A 27,775-nucleotide genomic window follows, 5' to 3' on the forward strand; every position below is an offset into this window, starting at 1 on the left:
CTGATTGAATCCTTTGAGAATGTGACAAAACACATTTATGGCTCATTGAGAAAGTACAGAGCATGGGATACAGGGAAACCTGCCTGTCTGGATACAGAATTCCTGGCCCATAGATGACAGAGGTTGATGACAGATGGAAATCATTCAGCCTGGAGCTCAGTGACCAATGGTTTTCTGCAGGGAGAGGTCAAAGAAATCTCTGCTCTTTGTGATTTTTGAATGAGTGGAAGAGTGGGAAAGGAAGTTTACCAATGACACAAAGGTTGGTGGAGTGGTGAATAGTGTGGATGTCTGCTTGAGGTTACAATGGGACATTGACAGGATGTAGAGCTGGGCTGAGAAGTGGCAGATGAAGTCAACTCTGGAAAAGTGTGAAGTGATGCATTCTGGAAGGTGAGACTTGAATGCAGAATATAGGGGTAAAGGCAGAATACTGAATACTGTGGAGGAACAGATGGATCTTGGATTTCATGACAAGAGATCCATCAAATTTGCCACCAAGCTTATAGTGTTGTTAAGAAAGAAGATGTTGTATTGGCTTTCATTAGCTGGGGGATTGAGTTTTAAAGCCATGAGGTTATGCTGCAGCTCTATACAGTCCTGTTTCGATCCCAATTAGAATATTGTGTTCAGTTTTGATCCCTTCATTACAGGAAGGATGTGGAATCTTTAGAGAGGGTAAAGAGATTTACCACGATACTGCCTGGACTGGAGGGCATGTCTTATGAAGAAAGGTTGAGGGAGTGAAGGCTATTCTCATTTGAGTGAAGAAGAGTGTGGTGTGATTTGGTAGAGGTGAACAAGATGGTGTGAGGCAACGATAGAGAGAACAGTGCGAGACCTCTTGATCCCATGGCATACCTGGTCCAAGGGGGCATAATTGTAAGGTGATTGGAGGATGGGTAAGGGGAGATCTCAGATGTAGGTTCTTTACACAGAGAGTGGTGGGTGGGTGTAAGGGGACACTTTAACTTACTCTTGGATGGGCAAAATGAAGGGTATGTAAGTTAGTTTGATCTTATAGTCAGGTAAAAGATGGGCATGGCATCATGGCCGAAGGGTCTTGTGCTGTACTGTTCTGTGTTCTACGTTCTGTATGGTAAACTGGGTAATAAGCTCAGATCAATGTAAAAGGATACGGCATTCAGGAGGAGCTAGTCCACTGGATACAAAATTGGGCTTGAGGGTTGGAGACAGAGGGTGATGGGAGGCATCTTATCTTTCTGACTGGTGACATGTGACCAGCGGTGAAGTGGGTCCACTGTTGTTTGTCATTTGGATAAATGATTTGGATGGGAATATTGGTTTTGTGGTAAGTCAGTTTTTTGAGTGACACTGAAATTGTTGGTAAAGTGGACAGTGAAGAAAGTTATCTATGATACAACAGGATGAACAGTCCTGCTGGGATAGTGGCTGAAGAATAGAAGATGGAGGTTGATTAGATAAATGGGAGGTGTTCCATTTTGGTGAAACAAACCAGGGTGGGACCTGTACAGTTAATGTTCGGGGCCCTGGGTAGTGTTGTCAGTCAGAGACCCAGGGATGCAGGTAGACAGTTCTTTGTAAGTGGTGTCACAGGTAGACAGGTTGGTGAAGCAGGCGTTTGGGGTGGTTACCTTCTTTGGGTAGAGCATTGAGAGTAGAAATTGGGATGTCATGTTGTGGCTGTACAGGACATTGGTGAGGCCACCATAAAAGCATTGTTGACCAGTAGAAAGCACTCATCTGGTTCACTTACGTCCTTTAGAGCAGAACATCTGACATTCTAACCTGGTCTGGCCTGCACGTGACACCAGACCCACAGCAATATGGTTGACTCTGTGCTATACTCTTGGTAATTAGCAGTGGGGCAAAGAATGTTGGTCCCATAGTGACATCCTCGTCCCATGAATGAATAAATAAAAATACATTTGTCCCTCCCTACCTCTGCAAACAGCTCCAGCGGCAGCAATCTGTACCTGCTTTGAAACACCGTTCAGACCCTGACCACTCTCTGTAACACTCTCACCACCTCCAGCACCTTCAGCTCTCCCAGTTCCTTTTGTGACATAAAAACTTTATAATTATTCCCTCTTCCATCTGACCACCTCCTGCGAGCAGACCCTTTGCAATCCCTTTAAAACTTACTCCTAAAACATTCTCTCACTTCAGGATTTTAAGTACTTTTTGGTGATCCTCTAAGCCCGATAATCTCATATCCTTTTTACTTGAGTGAGGGACCGATGGGGATTTCTTGCTGAGGATTTGTCTGTTTCAATGGAATGTCCTTTTGTTGAGTGTTTTACACTGTTCCTTCAAATGTTTAGCACTGTTTATTGACAGGCACATATTTCAGTCTGTTTAGCCTATTCACCTTGGTCAGTTCTCCTCTCCAACTCATGTTATTGGTTATTTTTGTTTCTACTTGTAGCTTGTCCTTTCTGTGATTCACTTTAAAACTTTATATTTCTTTAAACTGTACTTTATCACAATTTCGCAGAGTATCTCTCCAGGTGACATTACTCATTCACAAAGTTTCATCACACAATGGTCGCTCTGAGATAGTTATTTCCCTAGCCAGTTGCACAATTTCTTATTCAAAGAAACACTGAAAACTAATTCTCTGAACTCCTCTTCCAATATCACTCTTGCCAGTATGACTGTCCCACATTTTGAATATTGATGTTTCCCAAAATTATCACAATGTGTTTGTTAAAAAATTCCAATGAGTTCCTGTGTAATGCAGTGATGAGCAACGGAATGTTGTTTGGTGGCTAAAACTATTCTGCTGCTTGTGTCCTTGGCAAGTAGTAATCAGAATTTACATTCAGACTGAATCTACCTCATGATCTGAGACCAAATGCTTTCTCTGTGATGCCTTTCTTATCCATTATTGTTAGTGTTACCCATTTTGCCTGAGTTTCCGCAAGGTTTTGATCCATTGAATATTTATGTCCACCTTTTGTTCACCCTGTAACCATGTCTCTCTGTTGTCTAAACCTCTTTTATCTCAGTGTCACAAATCCATCTACCTTATTGATAAGACTTCGTCCATTGAAAAAAAAACATAATTTACTCTTTCCCACAATTTCCTGTCACAAACCTATTCACTTATGTACAGTTTTAGTTAATCGCTGTCCCATCCTGTACCTTTCAGATTACCTTCAGCCACATCCCCATACTGTTCCGATGCTTCATCTTTTCTCTGTGGATTTGGAAAGCTCCTTTCACCTGGACCCTGTCCCTGCATCCTCTCTGTCAGTTTAAAGCCCTGTCCATAAACCTACTGACATGATTGGCCAGGACACTGGTCCCATCACGGTTCCAGTGGGACCATCCTATTGGATTTTTTTATAAATCAGGTAGGGGATGTGGGTGTCTCTGGCTGACCAGCCTTTATTGCCCAGCCCTAGCTGCCCCTGAGCTGAGTAGCTTGCTTGGCCATTTCAGAGGGCAATTGAGAGGCAACACTTTGCTGTGGGTATGTCGTTCAGACCATGTGAGGATGATCAGATCTCGTTGTTGAAAGGGCAAGTGGGCGGCATGGTGGCTCAGTGATTAGCACTCCTGCATCACAGTCCCAGGGTCCCAGGTTCGATTCCAGTCGCGGGCGATTGTGTGGAGTTTGCACCTTCTCCACGTGTCTGCGTGAATTGCCTCCAGATGCTCCGGTTTCCTCTCACAGTCCAGGGATGCGCAGGTCAGGCGAATTGGCCGTGCTAAATTGCCCATAATGTTAGGTGTATTAGGTCGAGGGAGATGGGTCTGAGTGGGTTACTCTTTGGAGGGATGGCGTGGACTGGTTGGGTCAAAAGGCCTGTTTCCACACTGTATGGAATCTAATCTAAGGGATTGTGATTTTTGTACATCAGCAATGGTTTCATATTTGTTTATGGATTGTTAATTGCTATTTTTAAGATTATTGATTTTAAATTCCACCATATCTTATGATGGGATTCAAACCTGCCTCTCCTGAACATTAGCTGAGGTTTTGGACAAATATCCGAACAATAATGTTACTAGGCCATCACGTCACCTGCTCACTGGTTGCTCATCCCTGAGCACTGACACATGAAGCTAAACCCATTCTTCCCACATGACTGTGTGATCCTGAAGTCTTCCAGCAATCCAGTGATATCACTTAGTCTCTCTCCATGTGGTATCCCTCACTGTGTGGGTCTAATTGCGGCCTCTGTCAGCGTCTCTCACTCTTGCAGCTACTCTAGATCCTGAGGTAACAGAATTCTCCACTCCAGAAAGACGCAACAGCACAGGCCAGGGATGGAGTTTGGGATTTTCCAGATATCTGTTTGGGCTCATGTCCATTCTCCTTGTGTAACCCTCACTGCATCAGTCTAATTTCCCATTCTGTCTATCTCTGTCTCCTGTAGGTACTCAAGAAGTTGCTGACTCAATAGACTTCCCAACTGCTGTGTGTCTCATCCATCACCTCACTGAAGATGGTTGGTCAGCCAGAGAGACAAAGGGAAGGGAGATGTGGAGTCTTCAATAAATCCTGCAGTGAGGTAAGATCACTCATAGTGCACAGAGCAGGGAGCAATGAGAGGGCTCCAAACATCGCTAACAAGACATGATATAGATACAGTGCTGGATTGGGAGCACAGTATAGACACACCCCATGCTCAATCACCACGTGTACTTTAACTTATGTTGCACTAAGACAGCTTCGGGAGTTCAGAGTTATCAATCCAGTCCTGTGCTGTCTTAGTGAGCATCAGGACAACAGAGGTTAAAGCCGGCTTCTGACGAGAGGTTGGGAATGCTGCCTGGGATCTTTCTGTTCCGTGTTCTCCCTCTAACACTGTACTAAGACTCACTACTCCGCAACACTATCTGTGGCATGGCTTGTGCACCACTGTCTTCAGTCATTTTTAACTCCTATAACAGGAGTTGTCCCTGTAACCTGCTCTATTCCCGATAGTCCCTCCACATATTTGAAATGTACTGCAATCCAGACTACCATCCCTATCGCTCTGTAACTTGCTTCAGTGTCTACAACATGCCTTATTTCGGTGCACTAATCCTCTTTAACTGGATACAGAGTGATACAGCACGGAAACAGAACCTGTGGTCCAACTCCTCAATGCTGCCCATGTTACCTAAACTGAAGGAGTCTCATTTGCCTGCATTTGGCCCTTATCTCTTCAAACCTTCTCCTTTCCATGTACCTGCCCAAATGTCTTTTCCATGTTGTAATTGTTCTTGTTTCTCCCATGTGCCTGAGGCAGTCTGTTCCGTTTATGCACCATCCTCTGTGGATAATGTTCCCCCTCAGCTTCCTCTTTAAATCCTTGCTCTCTCTCCTCCCGTTTATACCCTCTAGTTTTGGACTCACCTATCCTTGCTTATTCAACATTGTTAAGGTCACCCCGTGGCCTCCTCTGCCCAAGGGAAATATTTAGGACAATGTTACAAATATCTCCAACGGATGTAACAAAGTGCTGGCCAATGTCGGCAAATGTGCCAAATGTCGCTTTCCCCACCCTGTCCACCTGTGATGCCACTTCCGAGGAACAATGTAACTTGCACCCCCTGGTCTCTCTCTCTCTCTCTCTGTTTGACAACACTGGCCAGAACCCTTCCATTAACTGTGTTAGTCCTCCCTGGTTTGTCTTAACAAAATCCAACACCTGAATTAAACTCCATCTTTCATTCCTTGGCCCACTGGTCCAGTTGGTCAAGATCCTCTTTGATAACCGTATTTACTGCCCACTGCACAATTCATTTGATCATCAACACACTTTCGCACAATCACTCCTATATTTTCAACCAAATTGTTTATGTAGTTGATGCACATCAGTGGACCCAGCCCTGATCCTTTCTTCAATAATGGAATCAAACCATATTCTTGTCATAGAGCCATACAGCATGGAAACTGACCCTTCAGTTGATACTCACCATAATCTAAATCTAAACTCTTCCCAGCTGCCTGTTGCTGGACAATATCACTCCAACCCTTCCCTATTCACCTGTTTATCCAAATATCTTTTAAATGTTGTAATTGTACCCACATCAACCCCTTTCTCAGGAAGTTCATTCCACACTCAAACCACCCTCTGTGTAGCAAATTACCCCATATCTTTTTTTTGAACATCTCTCCCCTGTAACCTTAAAAATGTGGCCCCTCCTCTTGAGACTCCCCCGTCCTGAGGAAAAGGCAACTACCATTAAATTGATCTATATACCTCATTTTGTTTCATAATCCTTCATAGCATAATGTCTCAACCTCCAGGCTCCAGTGAAAAAAGACTCAGCCTATCCAGCCATTTTTCAGAACTCAAGACTTCCATACCCAGCAATATCCTGGTAAATCTCTTCTGAGTGCCCTGCAGCTTAATAATATCCTCCCTGTAAGCTGGGCGACCAGAACTGGACAGAGTATTGCAGAACAGGCCTCACAAATGTCTGTGCAATCTCAACATGACGTCCCAAATCCTCCACTCAATGGACTGAGCAATAGTCAGGCATGCCAAGCACTGTCTTATCCATCCTGTGATGCAAGCTTCAAGGAATATGTACCTGAACCCGGAGGACCCTCTGCTCTAAAACACGAACCGAATCCTTAACATTAATTGTATAAGCTCTACCCTTGTTTTTTTTTTAAAAATGCATTACCTCTTATTTATTCAGATGGAATTCCATCTGTAGTTTTTCAGCCCATTCACACCCTCCATCAAGATCCCTTTGTAATCTCAGAAAACCTCCTTCACTGTCCATGATGCCACCCTCCAGCCTGCCAGCCCATCACACATGGCTGTCAGTAGTATACATACCTTTACTCGGGGCTCCACAATTTCTTCCCTAGCATCCCACAGTGTCCTGTGATACACTTAATCAGGTTCCGGAAATTGCCATCGCTTTTGTGTTTTAAAACCTCCAGCACCACCTCTTCTATAACATGCACTCTTTTCAAGTCATAGAGGTATACAGCATAGAAACAGACCCTTCGGTCCCCAACTCGTCCAGGCTTACCAGAAGATCTAAATAAATCCATTCCCTTTTCCAGCATTTGGCCCATATACGTCTACACCCTTACTATTCAGGTACCCATCCAGATACCTTTTAAATGTTGTAATTGTATCAGTCTCTATTGCTATCTCTCTCAGCTCATTGCATACACACATCACCATGTGTGTGAAGAAGCTGTCCCTTCAGTTCCTCTGTAAATCATTCACCTCTAACCTTAAACTTATGCCCTCTAGTTTTGGACTCCCCAACTTCTGGGAAAAGGCCTTGAATGCTTACCCTATCCATGCCCCTCATGTTCATCATACCTCTGTAAGGTCATCCCTCAGTCTCCGATTCTCCAGTGACAGTAACCCCAGCTTATTCACCAACAACCCGGGCAATATCTTGTTAATCTTTTCTGAGCCCTTTCAAGTTTCACAACATCCTTCCTGTAGCAGAGAGACTGGAATTGCAGAGAACTCCAATTGTGGTCTAATGTATTACTCTTGTTCCCTGAGTTCCCCATTCTTTCTCCACAGTAAGTTCTGGAATGAAAAAAATTTTTAGGATCTGAGCAAATATCCTTCAGTTCAACACATCGATGGCATCATTGATCTTTAATTGACTATTTTGTCCTGAATTACTTATGTACTCTTAATATACTGATACAATCACTTTTGGATTTCCCTTTCCTTCTCTGCTGAGGCTACTTCATTTAGCCTTTCTCCATTTCTGTTTTCTACTCAAAGTGTACTCCTACAGCCCCTGTATATCCTCAGGGAGTCCCTCGATCCAGCTGGCTATACCTGACATGTGCCCCCTTTTCCTTGACCAGATCCTCAATGGACAGCCAGTGTTTCCGAATGCTGTCAGCATTGACCTGCACACAAACAGGAAAATGCTGGCGCTGATCACTCAATTTATCTCACTTTTAAAATATTCTCACTTGCCAAACTTCCCTTTCGCTGTAAATAATTCCCTTCCCCAATCACATTTTGAAAGTTCCTGGCTAATACGATCAAGATTGGTCAGGCTCCAATTTATAACTTACACTTGTGGACCAGGCCTGTCCTTTTCCAAAGCTGTTTTCAAACGACTAGAACTGTGGTCACTTTGGCAAAATGCTTTCCCACTCACACCTCAGTCCCTCCCCCTACCTTAATTCCCAAGTGGAGGTCAGGTTTTGCCCCTTTCTCTTTTCAGGCCATTTCCATATTGTTTGGCAGTTTTCTGGAAGACAATTTCCAAATTCCTACCTTGGGAACACTGGACACTGGCAGTCCCAGTCTATGGTTTGGAAAACCCCAACCATAACAGCCCTATTATTATGGTTGATATTTAAGATGTCCCAACATATTTGTTCCTCAGTCTGCCACAGATTATTCGGCGTCACCAGTCCGATCGTATCAAAGTGATGACCCATTCTTATTTCTCAGTTCCACTGACATAGCTTCACTGGGCAATCCCACAGGAATATCCTCTCTAAGTACTGCTGTGATGATTCATGGAATAAAAACCCACCACCACACGTCCTCTCTTGTCTCCACTTCCTGTAGCATCTCCAACTTGAAACAATGAACTGCCAGCCCTGCCCCTCCCTCAGCTGTGTTTCTGTAATAACTATACTATCCCAGTCCCATGTTCCAATCCATGCCCTGAGTTCATCTTCCTTAGCTGTCTGGCCCCTTGCATTGAAATAAATGCAGTTTAGTCATCAGTTTTCCCCCATTTCCCTGCTATGTTCTTGCCTGCCTTGTCTGCTGAAATTGCTGTCTTTAACTCGTGCACCAACCTCAATCTTCTTTCTGGCCTTACGTTCATTTAAGGTCCAACACCCTGCCAGACTAGGTTATATCCTCTCAAGCAGCTCGAGCAGTTCACCCCACCAGGATATGGGTCCCTCTCCCACTCTCAGTTGAGGTGCCTTTCCCACCCTGTCTCCCTGTGCTGACACCTTCAGGGATCTATGGACTTGTCCATCAAGGTCCCTATATTCCTCAGTACTCCACAAAGACCTACCGTTTATTATGTCTGTCCTTCGCTTATCGTACCTCCCACTGAGTATTACCTCACTTCGATCAGAACTAAACTCTGCTTAGATTATCATCCGATCGACATCGGACTGCAGACAGAGACCATCCTCCTCACTGTGAACAACACCCTCACCTTTTATGTCATCTGTAAACCTACTCTTGATATCATCTGCTTTCACATCCGAGTTAATAATGTTCAATGGTTCCTGCACAGATCCCTGTGGTACACCCGCTGGTGAAAGTATTCTATCCACCAATTTTGCACTTTAAAACTTTATAGTTCTTTAAACTGCACTTTATCACAATTTCCCAGAGGATCTCTCCAGGTGACATTACTCATTCACTAAGTTTTATCACACAACAGTCACTCTGAGACAGTTACGTCCCTCGCCAGTTGCACAATGTGTTATTCTAAGAAACACTGAAAAAACGTCTCTGAACTCCTCTTCCAATATCACTGTTGTCAGTGTGATTGTCCCAGACGTTGCGAATATTGACGTTTCACTAAATGTTCACCATGCCTGTATTAAACATTCCAATGAATTCCTATTTATTTCAGTGACGAGCCATGAAATGCTGTTCGGTGGGTGGTCTAAAACTGTTCTGCTGCTTGTGTCCTTAGCACGTAGTAGCGAGAAATTACATTCAGACTGACTCTACTTCATGATCTGATGCCAAATGCTTTCTCTGTAATGCCTTTCTTACCCATTATTGTTAGCGTCGTCCATTTTGCCTGAATTTGCACAAGGTTGTGAACTATTGAATATTTCCGTTCCACCTTTTTTTCGCCCTGTAACCACATCTCTCTGGTGTCTAAATCCCTTTTATCTCTGTGTCACAAATCCAACTACCTTGTTGCAGAGACTTTGTCCATTAATAAAAAACATAATTTCGTCGTTCCCACAATTTCCTGTGACAAATGGATTTACTAATCTAAGGTTATAGTTAAACTTTGTGCCTTCCTGTTCCTTTCTGTTGTCTTCGGTCACATTCCCACGCTGCTCTGATGCTTCACGTTTTCTCTTTGGATTTGGAGAGCTCCTTTCACCTGAAGCCTGTCCCTGTATCCTCTCTGTCAGTTTAAAGTCCTGTCCATAAATCTACCAACGTGATTGGCCAGGACATTGTTCCACTGGTACTGTGCTGGGACCAATCTGAATGGATTTTTAAAAAAATCAGGTATGTGACGTGGGTGTCTCTGGCTGACTAGCCTTTATTGCCCATCCCTTGCTGCCCTTGAGCTAAACAGCTGGCTCGCCCATTTCACAGGGTTATTGAGAGGCAAACACTTTGCTGGGGGTATGTCGTGCAGACCACATGAGAGTGAACTGTTGTCTTTTTCTGAAGGTCAAGTGTTTGGATTTTTATCAATACTTATTTATGGATTGTTAATTCCAATTTTTGAAACATATATTCATTTAAAATTCCACATGGTTAGATGTTAGAAAGAAGAAGGGGGGGGTTGTCACTTTGTTGGGACTGTATTGTAGACTGTCGTAGACCCAACAGATACCAGAGGAGCAGCTGTGTAGAGAGATTGCAGATAACTATAGGAATAATAGAGGAGTGCAGGCTGGAGATTTTAATATTCCCTGTATTGACTGGGCCACATAGAGTGTAAGAAGAACTGGCCGGAGGGCAATTTGTCAGTGTGTCCAAGGAAGGCTCCTAAATCAATATGCAGAGGGCCCTACTCTACTCAGGCGGGTGCAACACTGGACCTCCCCTCAGAAAACGAGGTCGGGCAAGTGACTGAAGTGTCATTCAGAGAGCACTTTGGGTCCAGTGCCCACAACTGTCTTCGTTTTTTCAGAGTTATGGAAAAAAGATCAGCAGGTCCACAGATTGAAGAAGAAAACTGGAACAGGGCCAGGTTTGGGGTCATTCTGCAGGATCTGGCCAGCGTCAATGCCGTGAATTTAAAATTGCACAATGCCCAGTTATAATCCAACTCGCTTTGGAAGCGCTGGTGATCACTGTAACAGATGAAAGGCTTAAACTAAATTTGTTTGATATTATATTCCATGACACTGCCATCCTGTTGCTATAAATTCTGTACCTTAGGATTGTGCTCCACAACCACCTGATGAAGAAGCAGTGCTCTGAAAGCTAGTGCTTTCAAATAAACCAGTTGAACTGGAACCGAGTGTTGGGTGATTTTCAACTTAGTACACCCCCATTCCGACACCAGCACCTCCACATTATGATTCTAATCGATTGGGTGAGTCTGTTTGAAGGAAAAGGAACAACTGGCAAATGGGAGGCTTTCCAAAGTGTGATCTCAAGAATCTGCCAATTACCTTCAACTTATGTCCCCTTGTGATAACCATTTCGCCATGGGAAGTAATCTCTCGTTCTCCACTCTATCCATGCCTCTCATTCCCTTGTAAACCTCTAACAAGTCACCATTCTTCCTCCTTCGCTCTGATCAGAAAAGCCCTAGCTTCAACAACCTACCTTCTATGGGCATGCCCTCCAGTCCAGGCAGCATCCTGCTAAATCTCTTCTGCACTGTCTTTAAAGCTTCAACATCCTCCCTATAATGAAGTGAAGAGAACTGTTCACAATATTTGAAGTGTGGTCTAACTGGAGTTCTGTAGAGCTGCGTCAAAGTCTCACATCTATTAAATTCAATCCCCCTGCTAATGAAAGCCAACACACCATTCGCCTTCTTAACAGCCTGTCAACTTGGATGGTAACCTGAGAGACACAGGATCCCTTTGTTCCTGCACGCTGCTAAGATTCCTGCCTTTAACCACGTAAAGGTTTTCTGCAGAATCCTCCAATCTAAAACTATCCCTATCTTTGTAAGTTCCTCCAGTCCCTAAAACACTCATAAACTGTGAAACCTCCTCAAGTCCCTATATTCCTAATGTCTGCAAAATCCTCCCATCCTGATGTCCCTCCGTATCTCTGTAACCCCCACCATCCTCCAGTGCTCTTCTGGGCAACATTGCAGAGGAAGGAGGAGTTGGAGAGTCTGGGCCATGTTCCGAGGTATGAAGGGCTGCAGAACCTGGAGGATGGTCCAAATGTCGGAAGGGATGTGGGACTTGTAGAAGGTTAGAGGTTCCGGGATTCATTGAACCTGTAGGAGAGGACAGGGGATGGCTTGTGGAACCTTGTGGATATTATGATTTGAACCACAGGTAATTTTTGATTGGACCATTCAACCGATCTTACAGTCATAGAGATGCACAGCATGGAAACAGACCCTTCATTCCAACCTAGCCATGCCGACAGGACATTCCAACCAATCTAGTCCCAGATTGGGACTAGATTGCCAGTACCTGGACTATCTCCCTCCAAACCCTTTCTATTCATATATCCATCCAAATGCTTCTTAAATGTTGCAATTGTACCATCTGTAAGATTCGCTGAAAGATCCAATCAAACATTACCTGTGGTTCAAATCATAACATCCTGCAGGTTCCACAACCCATTCATGGTCCCATCCTGCAGATCAGATATCCCAACCCAATGTAGTCCCACCTGCAAGCATCCGGCCCACCTCCCTCTAAACCCTTCCTATTCATTTACCCATCCAGATGCCTTTTAACTGTTGCAATTGTACTAGCCTCCACCACTTCCTCTGGCAGCTCATTCCATATATGTACTATCCTCTGCGTGAAAAAGTTGCCCCTTTTTATCTTTTATATCTTTCTACTCTCATCCTAAACCTTACCCTATAATTCTGGACTCGCACACCCCAGGAGAAAGACTTTGTCTATTTACCCTATCAATGCCCCTCTTGATTTTATAAACCTCTATAAGGTCACCCTCAGCCTCCGACTCTCCAGGAAAAACAACCATCACCTGTTCAAAATCTCCCTTTCGCTCATCCCTGGCAACGTTGTTGTAAATCTTTTCTGGACCATTTCACGTTTCACAAAATCATTCTGATCGGAAGCAGAACAGAGTTGCATGCAGCATTCCAAAAGTGGCCTAACCACTGTCTTGTACACCCGCAACATGACCTCCCAACCCCTGTACTCAATACTCTGACCAATAAAGGAATGCATACCAAGCGCCTTCTTCACTATCCTAACTGCCTGTGACTCTACTGTCAAGGAACTCTGTATTTCATTTGAAATATTGCATCGACAGATAGAGTGGCCCGAGGTCTTCTGGGTAATGCTAGTTTAGTCTAAGCTGGTAGGCAGAGCCAGTGAAAGATTTGCAGCGCTGTCTGATGAATGGTCGAGAGATAATGCACATGTCAAACAGGCTGTTTTAAGTGCTTATGGATTGTTTATGAAACGGAAGCCACTACAATTCCTTTACTGTACCATCGCTATCTGTCAAAGCTCCTTCAGGTCTATATCCTCCGAATTGTTGAAACCTGCTCTCACCATTGCAACTCCCATTATTTCCTAACATTTTTGAGTCTCTAAAAGCTTCCCTATCAGGTTAATCTCCTCCACTGCACACAACACTCCTAGCCTGTGTAATCTCTTCAATTCCTTCAGTTCCTATATACCTATATATAGGTGTTACGGCTTTGTGGCCATTTTATCCTCATTTATATCTGCAAAAGGCTCTACTCACTGTAGCACATCCTATGCTCATAAGTGAATCTGATCACTCACAAGACTCTCTATCACTCTCTTCTCCAGTCTCAAGAAACTTCCCAATTCCTGTCGTATCTTGCAGCATGCACACCACTCACTCTCTCTGACATACCTTCCAGTGCATAAATTCATCTCTCCTTCTAACTGTATCCAGTCTACAACTTCATCCCTGTCCGTGCAACATCCTCCAGTTTATATACTCCCCTCTATTGCTGCAGCATTCTCCAGCTTATATCATCTTCCATGTGCTTGCAACATTCTCCAGTCCATACTACCCTCCCTTTCCCTGTAATATTCTCCAGTCCATACCATCGTCCCTATCACTGTGATATTTTCCACATCCCACAACTGTTGCTAAATGTACCACATCTTGGAATTATGTGAATGTTTCTACGCCCTGACCAACACAGTCCATGTAACGATCCACAACCCCACACATCCCTATCTCTGAAGTCTAATCAAAGACGCCTTATCTCTCTAACTTCCTCCAAACAATAAAATGTTTTGTCCTGCGAACATTCTGTAGCAACTGTAACTACGTTCAACCCTGCAACATTGTCGAGCCCCCAAACATCTCTCCCACTCTGTGACCTCTAACCATCCCTCAAATGCCCTCTCTCGGTGGCACGCGCCATGCATTTGCAACAAGGCAGATGGAATGACAGCATTAACTGAGCCAACAGAATTCTCCACTCCAGGGAGATAAGGCAACACAGACCAGGGATGGAGACTGGGATTTTGCAGATCTCTATTGGACTCAGTGCCATTCTCAGTGCCAGTAACCCTCACTGCATCAGTCTAATTTCCTATTCTGTCTGTTTCTCTATCTCCTGTAGATACTCAGGATGCTCTTGACTCAACAGTATTCCCAATTCCTGTCTTGTCCATCACCACACTCAAGACAATTGGTCAACCAGAGAGATGGAGTGTGAGATCTGGAACCTTCAGTAAATCCTGCAGCGAGGTAAGATCACTCACAGTGAACAGAACAGAGTGCATTTAAGGGATCGAACTTTGGTCTAGAAGACGTGACACAGATTCAGTGTGGAAGGGTAAACGCAGACCATGATGGTCCCAGGCTCAAACCCCACCTCTTGTTAATTTTCATCTCTGCTGTACTGAGCCTTCCTGTGTCAATACAGTAAGTTGACAGTTATAAATTCAGGCCTGTGCAGTCTTCGTGAGGATCAGTTCAACAGAGGGGAAAGCTGGCCTCCCTCAAGGAGATGGTATTGAAACCTGGGATCTTTCTGTTCTATATTCCCTCCTCACGCTATCTCTTGTCGTGTGATAGTTATACAGCAAGGAAACATGCCTTTCGGTCTAACTTGTTTGTGCCAATGTCTTGAATGCTTATAATTCCCAGAAATGTTCCTATTTCTGTAACCTTCACCCCTCCCAAATTCCCGCTGTATATTTGAAACCTACTCCGATGCTGACGACTCTCTCTGTATGTAAATTGCTCCAATATCGATAACATGCCCAATCTCATCCTGCACTCAGTACAATAATTCCCATTTCTGTAGTTTTGCACAATACTTACAGTAACCCCGTCTCTGTAAAATCCTACAGCCTGGAGCAAAATACCCACCTGTGTACTTTCCTCAAGCCCCAAGAAAACATGATTTCACTGTAACCTTCTGCAGGTCCGATCACACTCCTGCCTCCTGGCCTATAGCACCACCCGACCACAGTAACCTTCTCCCAAACCTACCGACCTCCTTACCGATATGAACACCTCCAGACCCTTTTCAAGCCACAGCAGCACTCCACATCTCTGTTTGCTCGTCCACTCCCTACAGTCTTCCCAGCACCTCAAACACTCTCTCTTTGTGTAATGCTGCAATTTGGGGCAGCACGGTGGCTCAGTGGTGATCGATGGTGCCTCACAGTGCCAGGGACCCAGGTTTGATTCCAGCGTTAGGTGACTGTCTGTCTGTGTGGAGTTTGCACCTTCTCCCTGTGTCTGCGTGAGTTTCCTCCAGGTGTTCCAGTTTCCTCCCACAGTCCAAAGATGTGCAGGTCAGGTGAATCTGCCATGCTAAATTGTCCATAGTGTTAGGTGCATTGTCGGAGAGAAGTGGGTCTGGGTGGATTACTCTTTGGAGAGTTGGTGTGGAATTGTTGTGCCGAAGTACCTGTTCTCATGCTGTAGGGAATCAAATCTAAACTCTCCCTCTGTGTTCCATATTACTGCCCCTAAATATATCCATCTATCCATAATCAGCCCCAACCCCTTCAAACCTCCGAGTCTCTGTGAACTCCCAGAGCTCCAACATCCTTCCTTAACCGTGTAACCTTTCCCATTCCTGAAACACTCTGAAAATGTGGACATCCTACAAACCTCCATATCTGCGTAATCCTCTCAGGACCCTGTAAAACCCCCGATCTGTGGAACCAGCTCCAATGCTTGTGACTCCCGATCAGTTTCTACAAGACTTATTATCTATGTAACATCCTCCCGTCGCTATCACCCGCCCTATCAATGTAAGCTCATCCAGTCTCCCCATCAATCTAATCATTTCCATAACCTTCATCTGCTCTTACACCCCTATCTGTGTAAACGTTACACTCCCCTACAACCATCCCTAAAGCAGAAACCTCCTCCAGTGTCTGCAATGTTCCCTATCTGTGTTTGTGTCTCCAGAATCTATTGCTATTCCTGTCTCTGTACGCTCTGACAGATTGTACAGCTTGCCGGTCCATATTCCTTCCAGAACCTCAGCATCTGACATCAACAAAAGTCTTCATTAATTACAGCCTTCCATATCGCTGTTCTTTCCTCAATTCTATACAACTCTCTTAATCTCTGTAAGTAGCACAATTCCATAAAATACCCCATGCCTGCTTAAACTGACCCAATCCGACAGTGAGAAGCCTCCCTGTCCTTTTGATCACCTGTGGTCCCTTCAGATTTCGCTGTATCTTTCCTGACTCAATTGAATACAGCCCATCTCATGTCATAACTCCTCTAACTCATATGTTTCTCCCCATCTGTGTGATATTATTCAGTTACTGCAATTCTCATCCTTTATCTCCAGAGCTTCAAATCCCCCTGATCGAGTAAGGTTATTGATCCCTTGCAGCATGTTTAACACCTGTAGCAGCCTCTAACTCCTCAACGCATCCTCTCGCTGTAACCTCCTCAAATATTGCAGCTCACTGTCTTTGTCATATCTTCCAGTATCTGCAACCCTCTTGATTTTTGTAACCCACTCCAGAACAGCACTCTACATCTCTGTGTAACTGATGGGAATGCTGCAAACCTGCCTTCACAGTCCTCAGTAACTCTCTGAACTTCTGCAGCCCTACAACCCTCAGCATCTCTGGCTCCTCCAATCCCTCCACTTCTCCCTGGCTGTGTGAACTGATCCAGCCCCTTCAAACCTCCCTATCTCACTCACTCCTGCAGCTCCAACTCTTGTCCATGTCAGTGTGATTACCAGCACCAACAATCCTCCCAGTCTCTATAAACACCTGCAGCTCCAACAACCACCCCTACCTGTGTACTCTCCAGTCCCTCCAATCCTTCCTTTCTCGATAAACGCCTGTAGCTCCAAATACCACCCCATCTGTCTACCCTCCAGTGTCTATAACACTCCCTTGCTCTAAAAATTCTGTAGCTCCAACTACTACTGTGTCATCTCTAGTCCCTATATTCCTCCCGGTCTTTGTAAATCCTTCAGAACTGATAATCCTGTAACTCTACTTGACATTTTTCAGCCCGACAACCACCTGATCTATAACCACCAACAGTGATCTCAAACCACCGAACTCTGTAACATCCTCCAGTCTCCACAGCCCAGCTTTTCTCTGTTAGTTTCTCTGGTAACTGTATTCCTCTTCATCTCCGGTTACAGATCCTTGCTCAGTGAAACAATGTCTCAGTACAGAATCTGTAAGAACACAAGAATCTTTGGTGTATCAATAAATTTGCCACATTTTCTAAATTATAACGACTGCAAGTTCAACCTCTCCACCTCTTCTCATCAATATCCCTCCATTTTGAAGATCAGCCTGGTGAACCTTCTCTGGGCTTCCTCCAATGCAAGGGCATTTTCCCTCCAGATATGGGACCAAACCTGTGCACAATATTCTCACTGTGGGCTGACAGGAGTCCTCTATATTTATTACAAGCCTTCCCTATTTTTATTCTCCATTCCCTTTGAAATCAATGCCAGCATTCCATTTGCTTTCTCTATGAGCTGCTGTCCCTGTATGCTACCTTTCTGAGATTTATACACCAGGATTCCCAAGTGACGCCAGAGCGTAGCGTTCTGCAGTTGATCTGAAACCAAGACCTGACAGCAATAATCACGAAAGTGCTGGGATGTATGTTAAACGATATGCCAGAAATACTAACTGCACACTTAGAAACTTATGGAATAAGCGCAGTCCATAAGACCATCATGTATAGGGATAGAATTAGACCATTCAATCCATCAGGTCTATTCCACTATTCGATTGTGTATGAATTGTTTCTCAACCCCACTCTCTCACTCCCTGTAACCCTTGACCTCCTTATTCATCCAGAACCTGCTTATCTCCGAGTAAGATACACTGAATCACTTCGCATCCACAGCCCCATGAGGCAGTGAGTTCCACAGATCCATCACCCTGTGACTGAATAAATTCCTCCACATCTCTATTCTAAAGGGTCGTCCCTTCATTCTGAAGCTGTGCCCTTGGCCCCTAGTCTCTCCTGCTCGTGGAAACATCTTGCCCACGTCCACTCCATCCAGGCCCCTCAGTATTCTGTAAGTTTGAATGAGATTCTGCCAACACCTCTGAAACTTCATCAAGTGCAGACCCAGAGACTTCACCTGCTCCTCATATGACACGAATTTCATCTCTGAAATCTTTCTTGGAAAACCATTTCTCTTACCCCTTCACATCCTTTGTTCAGACTCTGAATGAATAACGTGTAGAGTGTAGTCCCAACACTGACCCCTGCGGTGCTCCCCCCATCACCAGTTCCCATCGTGAAAAAGACCCCTTTCTTCACACTCTCTGCCTTGTGCCAATCAGACAAATCATCTATCCACGTTCAGCAAGTTGTTCTGAAACGGAAATTTCATTTCACACACACTGCTAGATTTATTTTTCTGTCTGGCTGTAAACAGCAGAGTTTTACCATTACCTTCCCATCTGCAATTCCCTGGAGAAGGTGGTGGGGAGCTGCCTTCCTGACCCATTGCAGTCCTTTGGGTGTAGGGACAGACACAGTGCTGGGAGGATGGTGCGTGCCTTGGAGGGCACCTTGGAAATGCAGATGTTTCCATGCACCTGGAGCTCCTGTCCTTCCAGGGTATAGTGGTTCCGGGTTTATGAAGTGCTGTTGAAAGGGCCTTCCTGAGTGACCTCAGTGCTACTTGTAGATCTTTTATTCCTGCATTCATTGGTGAACATGAGCTTTGATTTGGAGTGGTCCCTGCGAAAGTGGTGGTGAGCTGCCTTCCTGAGTCACTGCACCAGCAGTTGGGACTGTTGTTATCCATGTAGCCTCCAGCAGGCGCTACAACACTCCTCATGTCTCAAACTGCACACAGACAATGCAGCTGTCCCTTTTATATCTGACATCCTCCCCGACTTATAACTCTTATAGTTCCTCACACTATCTCATCTCTTCCATTCCCATCTGTGTTAGAGATCTCTAACATTTCTTTATTCTTGTTTAAATTTCTGATCACCTAAAATCTCTCCCTTTTTAAATGTGTAACCCCTTCAGCTTCTGTAACTCTCCATATAACTGTAATCAATGACAGCACAGGTACCCTTCCTTAAATCTCTATAATTATGATGGTTGCGTGTGGTAAATTGGAACTTTTCATCCTCCTTATCCATCTCGGGACTTCCAGCCCCCACAATCCCACTATTTCGAATGCTCCCATTCTCTGCACCTCCTCATGTCCTGAGGGTCTTTGAACACCACCAATGCTCCAAAAGTTTATATTCCCCCCAGTTATTCTACGTCTTCTAACTCTGTAACACCCAACAGTCTCCACTACCAAACAACACTTGTTGGCTCTCAATTTGTATTTGTTGAAGTCTACACATCTCTGTAAGCAGCACAGAAAAAACACTTTGACTCTACAGAGCTCCATCATGAACAAGCTACTATCTCTATTTCCTTCGCCTTCTTTGGTGTCTGCAACTCTCACTGTATCTTCCAATAACCTGTTTTCGACACTGCAGGTCTGCCTAGCTCCCCAGATAACCTGTTCCACCCCATATAGCTCGCTCAACCACTGTAACACCCTCTGCTCTGTCTAATCCTCCTCTTTCCCACTGTCTTCCAGGCACAACAGCGATTCTGTAAGGCAGCAATGCGGAATGGGATGTGAAAATCTTAGCTGAGGCTTGAGGCCTATCATTACCTGGGAGTCACAAAGGGAGAGAGCCTGCGAGAGAGCAGCACAGAGCGGGAGAATATTAATCAGCAGCGAGGATCGGGGCTGACTGGGACTCGGAGTTGGAGAAGCAGCAGAGCAGGAGGCTCGAAATCAGCACCGAGTCACAGAGGGAGTGACCATGTGACGGAGCAACTTGGAGCAGGAGCATGAGGCTCAGTCACACCTGGGATTTACAGAGGCAGCAAAGTGGGAGGATATAAATCAGCACTGCAGATCATGGCCAAATCGTGCCTGGGAGTCACAGAGATGGTGACCCTGTGAGGGAGCAGAGTGGAGTGGGAGCTGGAGGATTACATGTACCTGGCAGTCACAGATACGGTGACCCTGTGAGGGAGCAGAGTGGAGTGGGAGCTGGAGGATTACATGTACCTGGGAGTCAGAGTGACGGTGACCCTGTGAGGGAGCAGAGTGGAGGGGGAGCTGGAGGATTACTCTTACCTGGGCGTCACAGAGATAACTTTCTGCTGCTGGGACCTGCCTGCACTGAGTTTGGAAGAAGTACAAGAGCCTTCACAGAAAAGGCTGTAAATTCATTGGCAGATTATTAGCGACTGTCAGTAAATTGATAGAAGTTAGCAAATTTATTTTTTCAACTTCTGAAATAAGGATTGAACTCAGAAATAAGAGAGAGAAGTGAAATTCTGAGCCAATATATATATTACCCTCAGCAAGCCACAGTTATATAAGGGAGTTAACCATATTGGTTTTTTTCCCCCTGATGTTAATTGAATTCTAAGTAATTAATTAAGTTATTCTAGAAATGTTGCATTTTAAGACATGACAAGACATGTTTGTTAGATGGAAAGTATGTTCTGTTCCGTTGGGAAGTCATAGCCCCTGCTCGTGTCCTAGATGGACACTGGGTCTTGGAGCTCAGATAGTAACTAGAGACTCTATGGGACATCTGTGATGCTGAGAGTTAGAGGAATAGCTCACACAGAGAGCAGATCACGCTACAGAAAAGACAGCCAAGAAGAAGAAAGGGAATAGGGGACTGGACTATCCATCTAACTCGTACAGCCTGGACCGTATGCGACTTCACTTTGTCAAACAGCGTATCATGGGGAACCCGATCAAACGCCTTACTAAAGTCCATTTATATGACATCTAATTACCGTCACTCAACAAGAAACTTTGTCACTTCCTCAAAGAATTCTGTTAAGTTGGCAAGACATGACATTCCCTGCTCAAAACTATGTTGCCTATCACTGATGAGCACATTTTCTTCCAACTGGGAATATATCCTATCCCTCAGTATTTCTCCAGCAGCTTCCATACCACTAACGTCAGGGTCGCCATTCTTAAACAAGGGAACACCATTAGCAATTTCCCAGTACTACGGGATTTCACCCGTGCTCAAAGATGCTGCAAAGATATGGTCCCACCTGTTTCCTCCCTCATCCAAGATCCCATCCGGAACTGGGAACCTGGCCACTTTAATGCCTTTTAGAATAACCAACACTTCCTTATTTCAGCTTGACCTAGAGGTATCAAGCATCCATACCTAATCTCAACATTTCATCTTGGTGAATACTGATACAAACTGCTCATTAATAATCTCACCCATTGACTCTGACTCCACGCATAACTTGCCTCTTTTGTCCCTGAGTGGTCCAACCCTTCCTCTAGGTACCCTCTTGCTCCTTACATATGAATTAAAGTCTTTGGGATTTTCCATAATCATGTTTGCTAAATATATCTCATGCCCCCTTTTAGTCCTCTTAATTCCTTGTTTCAGATTGGTCCTACATTCCCGACTTTCTTCCCAAGCTTTGTCTGTCTTCAGTCGTCTAGACCTTATGTACACTTCCTTTTGCCACTAAACTAGTCTCACAGTTACACCTGTCATCCATGGTTCCCTAATCTTGCCATTCCTACCCCTCATTTCCACAGAAGCATATCTGACCTCAACTCTAATCAACCTCTCTTTAAAAGCTTCCCACGCATCAAATGTGGATTCACCTTTAAAAAACTGCTCCCAATCTATATTCCTCAACTTCTGCTGAATTTTGGTATAGTTGTCCTTCCCCCAATTTAGCACGCTTCCTTTAGGACAACTCTCGTCTTTGTCCTTGCGTATTCTATAACGTATGGAATTGTGATGAATAGTCCCAAAGTTATCCCCAACTGAAACTTCAACCACCTGGCCAGGCTCATTCCCCAGCATCAGGACAAAAATGGCCCTTTCCAGTGTTGGACTGTTTATATACTGCTCAAAAAACCCTCCTGGCTGCTCTTTACAAATCCTGCTCCATCCAGTCCTCAAATATTAAGTGAACCCCAGTCAATGTTGCGAAAATCGCCTTTCACCACCACCATGTTGTTCCCACATCTTTCCATGATCTGTTTACATATTTGTACTTTCAGCGCACGCTCACTGTTGGGAGGCCCCAATATTGTTACTGCACCCTTCCTATTTCTGAGCTCTACCCTTATTGCCTCACTGTTTGAGTCCTCCATAGTGCCCTCCTTCAGCACAGCTGTGGTATCCTCTTTGACCAGTAATGCAACTCCTATACCCCTTTTACTCTCCCCCCCCCCCCGTTTATCCCACCTGAAGCATTGATATCCTGGGATCTTTACTTGCCAATCATGCCCTTCCCTCAACCAAGTATCAGTAATAGCAATAATATCAACTCCAAGCCCTGTGTTTATCTGCACATACTACACTTCTTGCATTAAAACAAATGCACCTCAGATAACCTGTCCCTTTGTGTTCATCATCTCCTCCCTGCCGACTCTTCCCCTAATTCACGCTGACTTCATTATCTATTTCCTTACAGGCTGCAGTTGTTATTTCCTTAATATCGACGAAGCTCCTCATTTGGTTCCCATCCCACTACAACATTAGTTTGAACCCTCCGAAGCAGCATTAGTAAAAGTACCCCGAACGACATTATTTCCATTCCAGCTCAGGTGTAGGCTGTCCAATTTGTAATGGTCCTACCTCCCAGATAACCAGTCTCAATGTCCCAAAAATCAGAACTCTTTCCTCCTGCACCATCTCTCAAGCAATTCTATTCTTTCATTTCTACTCTGACTAGCACGTGGCATTAGTAGCAATCCTGAGATTAAAACCTCTGAGGTCCTACTTCTTAACTTGACTCCTAACTCCCTAAATTCTGTTTGTAGGAGCTCATCCTGATTTTTTAAACCTATATCATTGGTGCCTACATGGACCATGAAAACTGGATATTCACCCTTCCCCTTCAGAATGTTCTGCAGTCGATCCCAGGCATCACTGTCCCTTGCACCTGAAAGGCCACATACCATTCGGGAGACTTGACTTCGAACAGAAAAATGCTTATCTACTCCTTTTACAATGACTTTGCCCTTCCAGTATTTTTCCCGCCCTTCTGAACAGCAGGTCCAACCACGGTGCACTTAACGGGGCTACTGCTGTCTTCTCCTGGTGAGCCATCTTTCCAAACAGGATCCAAAACAGTATACCTGCTAAGGAGAGAGGTGACCGCAGAGTCACCTCTCTTTCTCTGCTTTTGGTCACAAATTCCCTTTCTCCTTTAGCAATCCTAATCTGTGATGTGATCAGTTCACTGAATGTGCTATCTACCCCACATTGTGGGTGCTCCAAGGTGAGTCCATCCGCCGCTCCAGAGCCATCATCCCGTCGATGTGTTCTTCATAAGAAGTGCCTTTGGTGCGAGTTTGAGGGATGTCTCCGAGCATTCTCAGGACATACTGAAGGGGAGGCTGAACAGCCAGCGGCTGTGGTACACATTGGTACCAATGACATTGGCAAGAAACGTGACAAGTTCCTGCAAGGAGAGTGCAGGGATATGGACACACGTCCTGCATGAGAACAGGGACAGCAGCTGTGTCCCTCAGCTCCCACATTGAGCAAGTGGAGCATAACATGGCTCTGAGATCTCCTGTCACTTTTACTCTAAAGCTTAACTTGGTCTTAAATTTGATATACGGTAAAGGGAAGGGTTTTCTTTAACCAATCACAGGATTAAAAAAAAGAAGAGAAGCACCTTATCAACACAGTACAGAGTTCTTTTGCTTTGGTTAGATGAGGAGTTCGGGGTGGGAGACATTGTACATGTGTAGTGTTTCTCGTTCAATCGCTGGAAAAATATGTCAGATCACTTACCATCCCAGCGCACAAGTCGTCCTCTCCCACTCCGCTCCTCGCTCTCACCGTTGCTGCAAATGGAGGCCTGATGCTCCAGGTAAGTCCGTTTTTAGTGGGAAATTAAACTTCCCAGCAACCCCCGGTCCCAGCCCCTCCATCACCTCTCTCTACCTCCTCCCAAAAGATAATGCACAAAACATGCAAACATGTCTTTTATTCATGGATTGGCAAAGTGAACAAATGACAATCATGGACCAAACAAAAATAATTTAATGGATATTTGCGGTGATTTTTGAATCATCAAATATTTGGATTTTTATTGAGAAAATGAATTCAGTTTTTTTTTCAGATCTGAGTTGGATACGTTTTGATCAGTATGTGATCATCATTGGTGACAAAACCAGAAGTTGCTGGGAATGCTCAGAAGTACTGGCAGTATCTGTGGTGCGAAAACAGAATCCATATATGGTAGGAGACTGGCTCTGGCCAGGTTACTCCGCTCATAGTGTTCAGGGATGTGTAGGTTAGGTGTATTAGTCAGGGGTAAATGTAGAGTATGAGAATAGGCTGACGGGTCTGGGTGGGTTACTCTTTGGAGGGTCAGTATGGGCATGTTGACCCAAATGGCCTATTTCCACAATATAGTGATTCGACGATTCTATGCATTCTTCACAAAAAGTGTCTTTGGTGCGAGTGTCAGGGATGTCTCCAAGAATGCTCAGGGCATACTGAAGGGGAGGGTTTACAGCCAGTGGTATACATTGGTATCAATAACATTGGCAGGAAATGTAACAAGATCCTGCAAGGAGAGTGCAGGGAGTGGCCTGAGTGGAAAGGCAGGATATCCAGGGTTGTAATCTTGGGTTACTCCTCGTGCTAGGTGGAAGTGGGATAAGGAAGATGAAGAGAGAAAACTTTAATATGTGGTTGAAGAACTGGTTCAGGAAGAGGGTTTCAGATTTATGGCTCGTTGGGATTTTGTCCAAGGCAGGTGGGACCTGTAAAAAAGGACAGGGTCCATTTTAACTGGAGGGCCACCAACATCCTGGCAGGGAGGTTTGATGATGCATCTTAGGTGGAGTTAAATGAATAATGCAGGAGACTGAAAATTAGAGCAGCAGGACAGCAACTGAGCTGAAATTAGAGTTTAATAGAATAGACAGGCAGGGCCAGACTAATGACTATGCTGAGGAAAATAATCATAGCAATTTAAAAAACGTGAGTGGAAATAATATGTTCGGTATTATCGGAGATCAAAAAATAAGAATGGAGAGTGTGACGTGCGCCAAAAGTATTAAAGGAGATAAACCAATCCAATAAAACTTATGTAAATACCTTGTACCTGAATACATGGAATATTTGGAAAAAATGACAGCACAAACAGAGTTAAAACGATACGGCCTGGTGGGGCTTACAGAAAGGTGGTTACAGGAAGGTCAGTGTTGGGAAGTGAAATGCCCAAGGGTACTCAGTACTCAGACAAGAACGTACAGCAGGTTGAGTTGCTGCATTGATTAAGAATGATATCAAGGCTGCATTAAAAATGACATTAGCGCGGGAGGCCAAAATGACAAATCAGTTTGGATCCAAATAAAGCACATGGAAGCAAACCTGCTTCTAGGAGTAATTTCATGCCACAATACTCCCATCCTCCAAACATACTTTCAAAAACCAGGGAATAACTATGGTTTGTGAGAAGGGCACAAGAGTGAGCAATCTGTGGCTTAATTAATCTATTTGGCAAGGGTAGCCTCAAATAACGATGCACAGAATGTATGAGGGATTATTTCTTAGGACAACAAACAAGAACACTGGCTTTTAAATTTGGTGTGAATAATGAGGAAGGAGTGATAAATCATCTTATCGCAGAGGATCCTCTAGAAAGAGTGACTGTAACATGCTGGAGTTTCACATTCAGATTCAAAGATACAAGGGTTTTAGTATCGGGCAGTGATAATTATATGGAAGGATTGGCCTGAGTGGACTCGAAAAAATAACATTGAAGGGCAGAACATTTGAAGAATAATGGCAAATACTTAGGAAGATAGTAAAAACACATCAATTAAAGTTTATTCCTGAGTGGAAGAGGAATTGCAAAAAGATAAACGTTATTAATACCTTAACAAAGAAAACTATGATAAGATGAAAGTGATGTTCTGGTGGTATTATCGCCAACTGCTGATTCAGCGATCAAGATAATATTCTGGGAACTCAGATTCCAATGCCGCCACTTCAAATGCTGGAATCTAAATTCAACATCAATCTGCAATTAAGCTTTACAGATTAATGGTGAGATCACTTTCACTTCAATATTATGTCTCCTTTGTATTGAGCACTCGAGTAAGGGGAAGAGCTGCTCTCTGTTCAAACTGTCCGTAAACATCATGCTCTTAAATGCCTCAATCAGGAATCCCTCTCAACCTCCTCTGCTTCAAAAACATCTAACTCCTCATCATCGTTTGAGTACTCTCTCTTGTCTGGTTACTTTTGAAATGTATCACCTCACATTTATCAGTCAAATTTCATCAGCCATTGATCTAGCCACCTGAACAAGCCATTTATATCATATTTAAACGAACATGTTCCTCCTCACTGTGAACCACCCACCTAATCTTTGTGTCATCCATAACATTATTTATCATTCCCCCCAAAATCCATCCCTCACATTCTCATCATCATCAGTTATGAAGCTCACAGATAAGACTTGTCTTATTTCTCGTGTTCTTCAGATGTTGTTCAAAGGAGAAGAATTAAGAATTTCAGTCTCTTGTTCTTCCTATTCTGGTGAATTTACAGCGTGATGCAGTTGAGGATTTTTTTTTTTGGAGAGCCACAGATTTTTTTTTGACATGTAGCTGAATTCTCCTTTTATACTATTCGTCTCTGTATGTTTTATTCATAATGCTTGCATGTGTTTAATATTGGACTAGTGTTGGGCTTACTTCGTCTGCAACATTTGTATTTTACGTGGACCTGGATAATGTTCTTTGTAACATTCCCTGCAATACTCAGAGCTGAAGGAATTGTTCATCTGCAGAATGGACACAGGCTCATATGATTGCTTGAAAGAGCTGGAGAGATGAGGATAAAGATTCAAATAAATGCTGCACATATACACATGTTAGGAGATCAAATCATATCGCAAAGTCTACCTTGCATTTGAAGCAAATTATTAGAACATATGCCCACTCTTCTTTAAATTGTAAAAAAACAGTTTTAATACGCGTTCTTAGAGCAGTATGGATCTTACAGCTGCTCCTTGGATTGCAAGCATAGTTTAAGATTAATTATAGTTTTTATTTCCCATTTAATGAAGTTCATATAGTTTATTAATATAAGATTATTTTTTCCATTCTGTTTTACTAAAATTCAAAAACAAACCAAAAGAAAACAAGCAAAAAAAAATCATTTTTTTTTCAAAACAGACATTGTTTTAACGAGCTTTTCAAGGGGGGTGGGTCTACAAAAATAAACTAGAAAAGTCTATATATGTTTCAAAAGTCTTCTTCTTTGTTTTAAATGCAAAAGTAGTTTTTTGTTTCAAAAACTATTTTTTAAAATGAAGATGTGCCTTTATTCAGGAGTCCTACACGCGTTCAGCTCTGGAGGAGACTTTTTTCTTCGAGAAATTTATTGAAGAGGAATATTTTTGTTGAATTAGTTTTTCAAATGGTTGATTTTATTTATTTTTTATATGTTTGATATGTATACGGA

The 27,775-nt window shown here is 43.8% G+C and overlaps 1 long non-coding RNA gene across 8 annotated transcripts in view; it reads left to right on the forward strand.

Annotated features, from left to right (window-relative positions):
• The window catches only part of LOC140454086 (uncharacterized), a 55,465-nt gene extending 27,729 nt beyond the window's left edge, over positions 1 to 27,736 (forward strand). For 5 of the 8 annotated variants that reach the window (XR_011952649.1, XR_011952650.1, XR_011952648.1 and 2 more), the window contains 3 exons: positions 4,371 to 4,505; positions 14,389 to 14,516; positions 19,852 to 27,736. This is a non-coding gene — a long non-coding RNA (uncharacterized lncRNA). The remainder of the gene's footprint in view (positions 1 to 4,370; positions 4,506 to 14,388; positions 14,517 to 19,851) is intronic. The other 3 variants (XR_011952652.1, XR_011952655.1, XR_011952651.1) reach the window with 2 other exon arrangements.
• Positions 27,737 to 27,775: the final 39 nt, after the last annotated feature.

This window comes from Chiloscyllium punctatum, chromosome 28, assembly GCF_047496795.1.
Source record: "Chiloscyllium punctatum isolate Juve2018m chromosome 28, sChiPun1.3, whole genome shotgun sequence".
Lineage (NCBI taxonomy): Eukaryota > Metazoa > Chordata > Chondrichthyes > Orectolobiformes > Hemiscylliidae > Chiloscyllium > Chiloscyllium punctatum.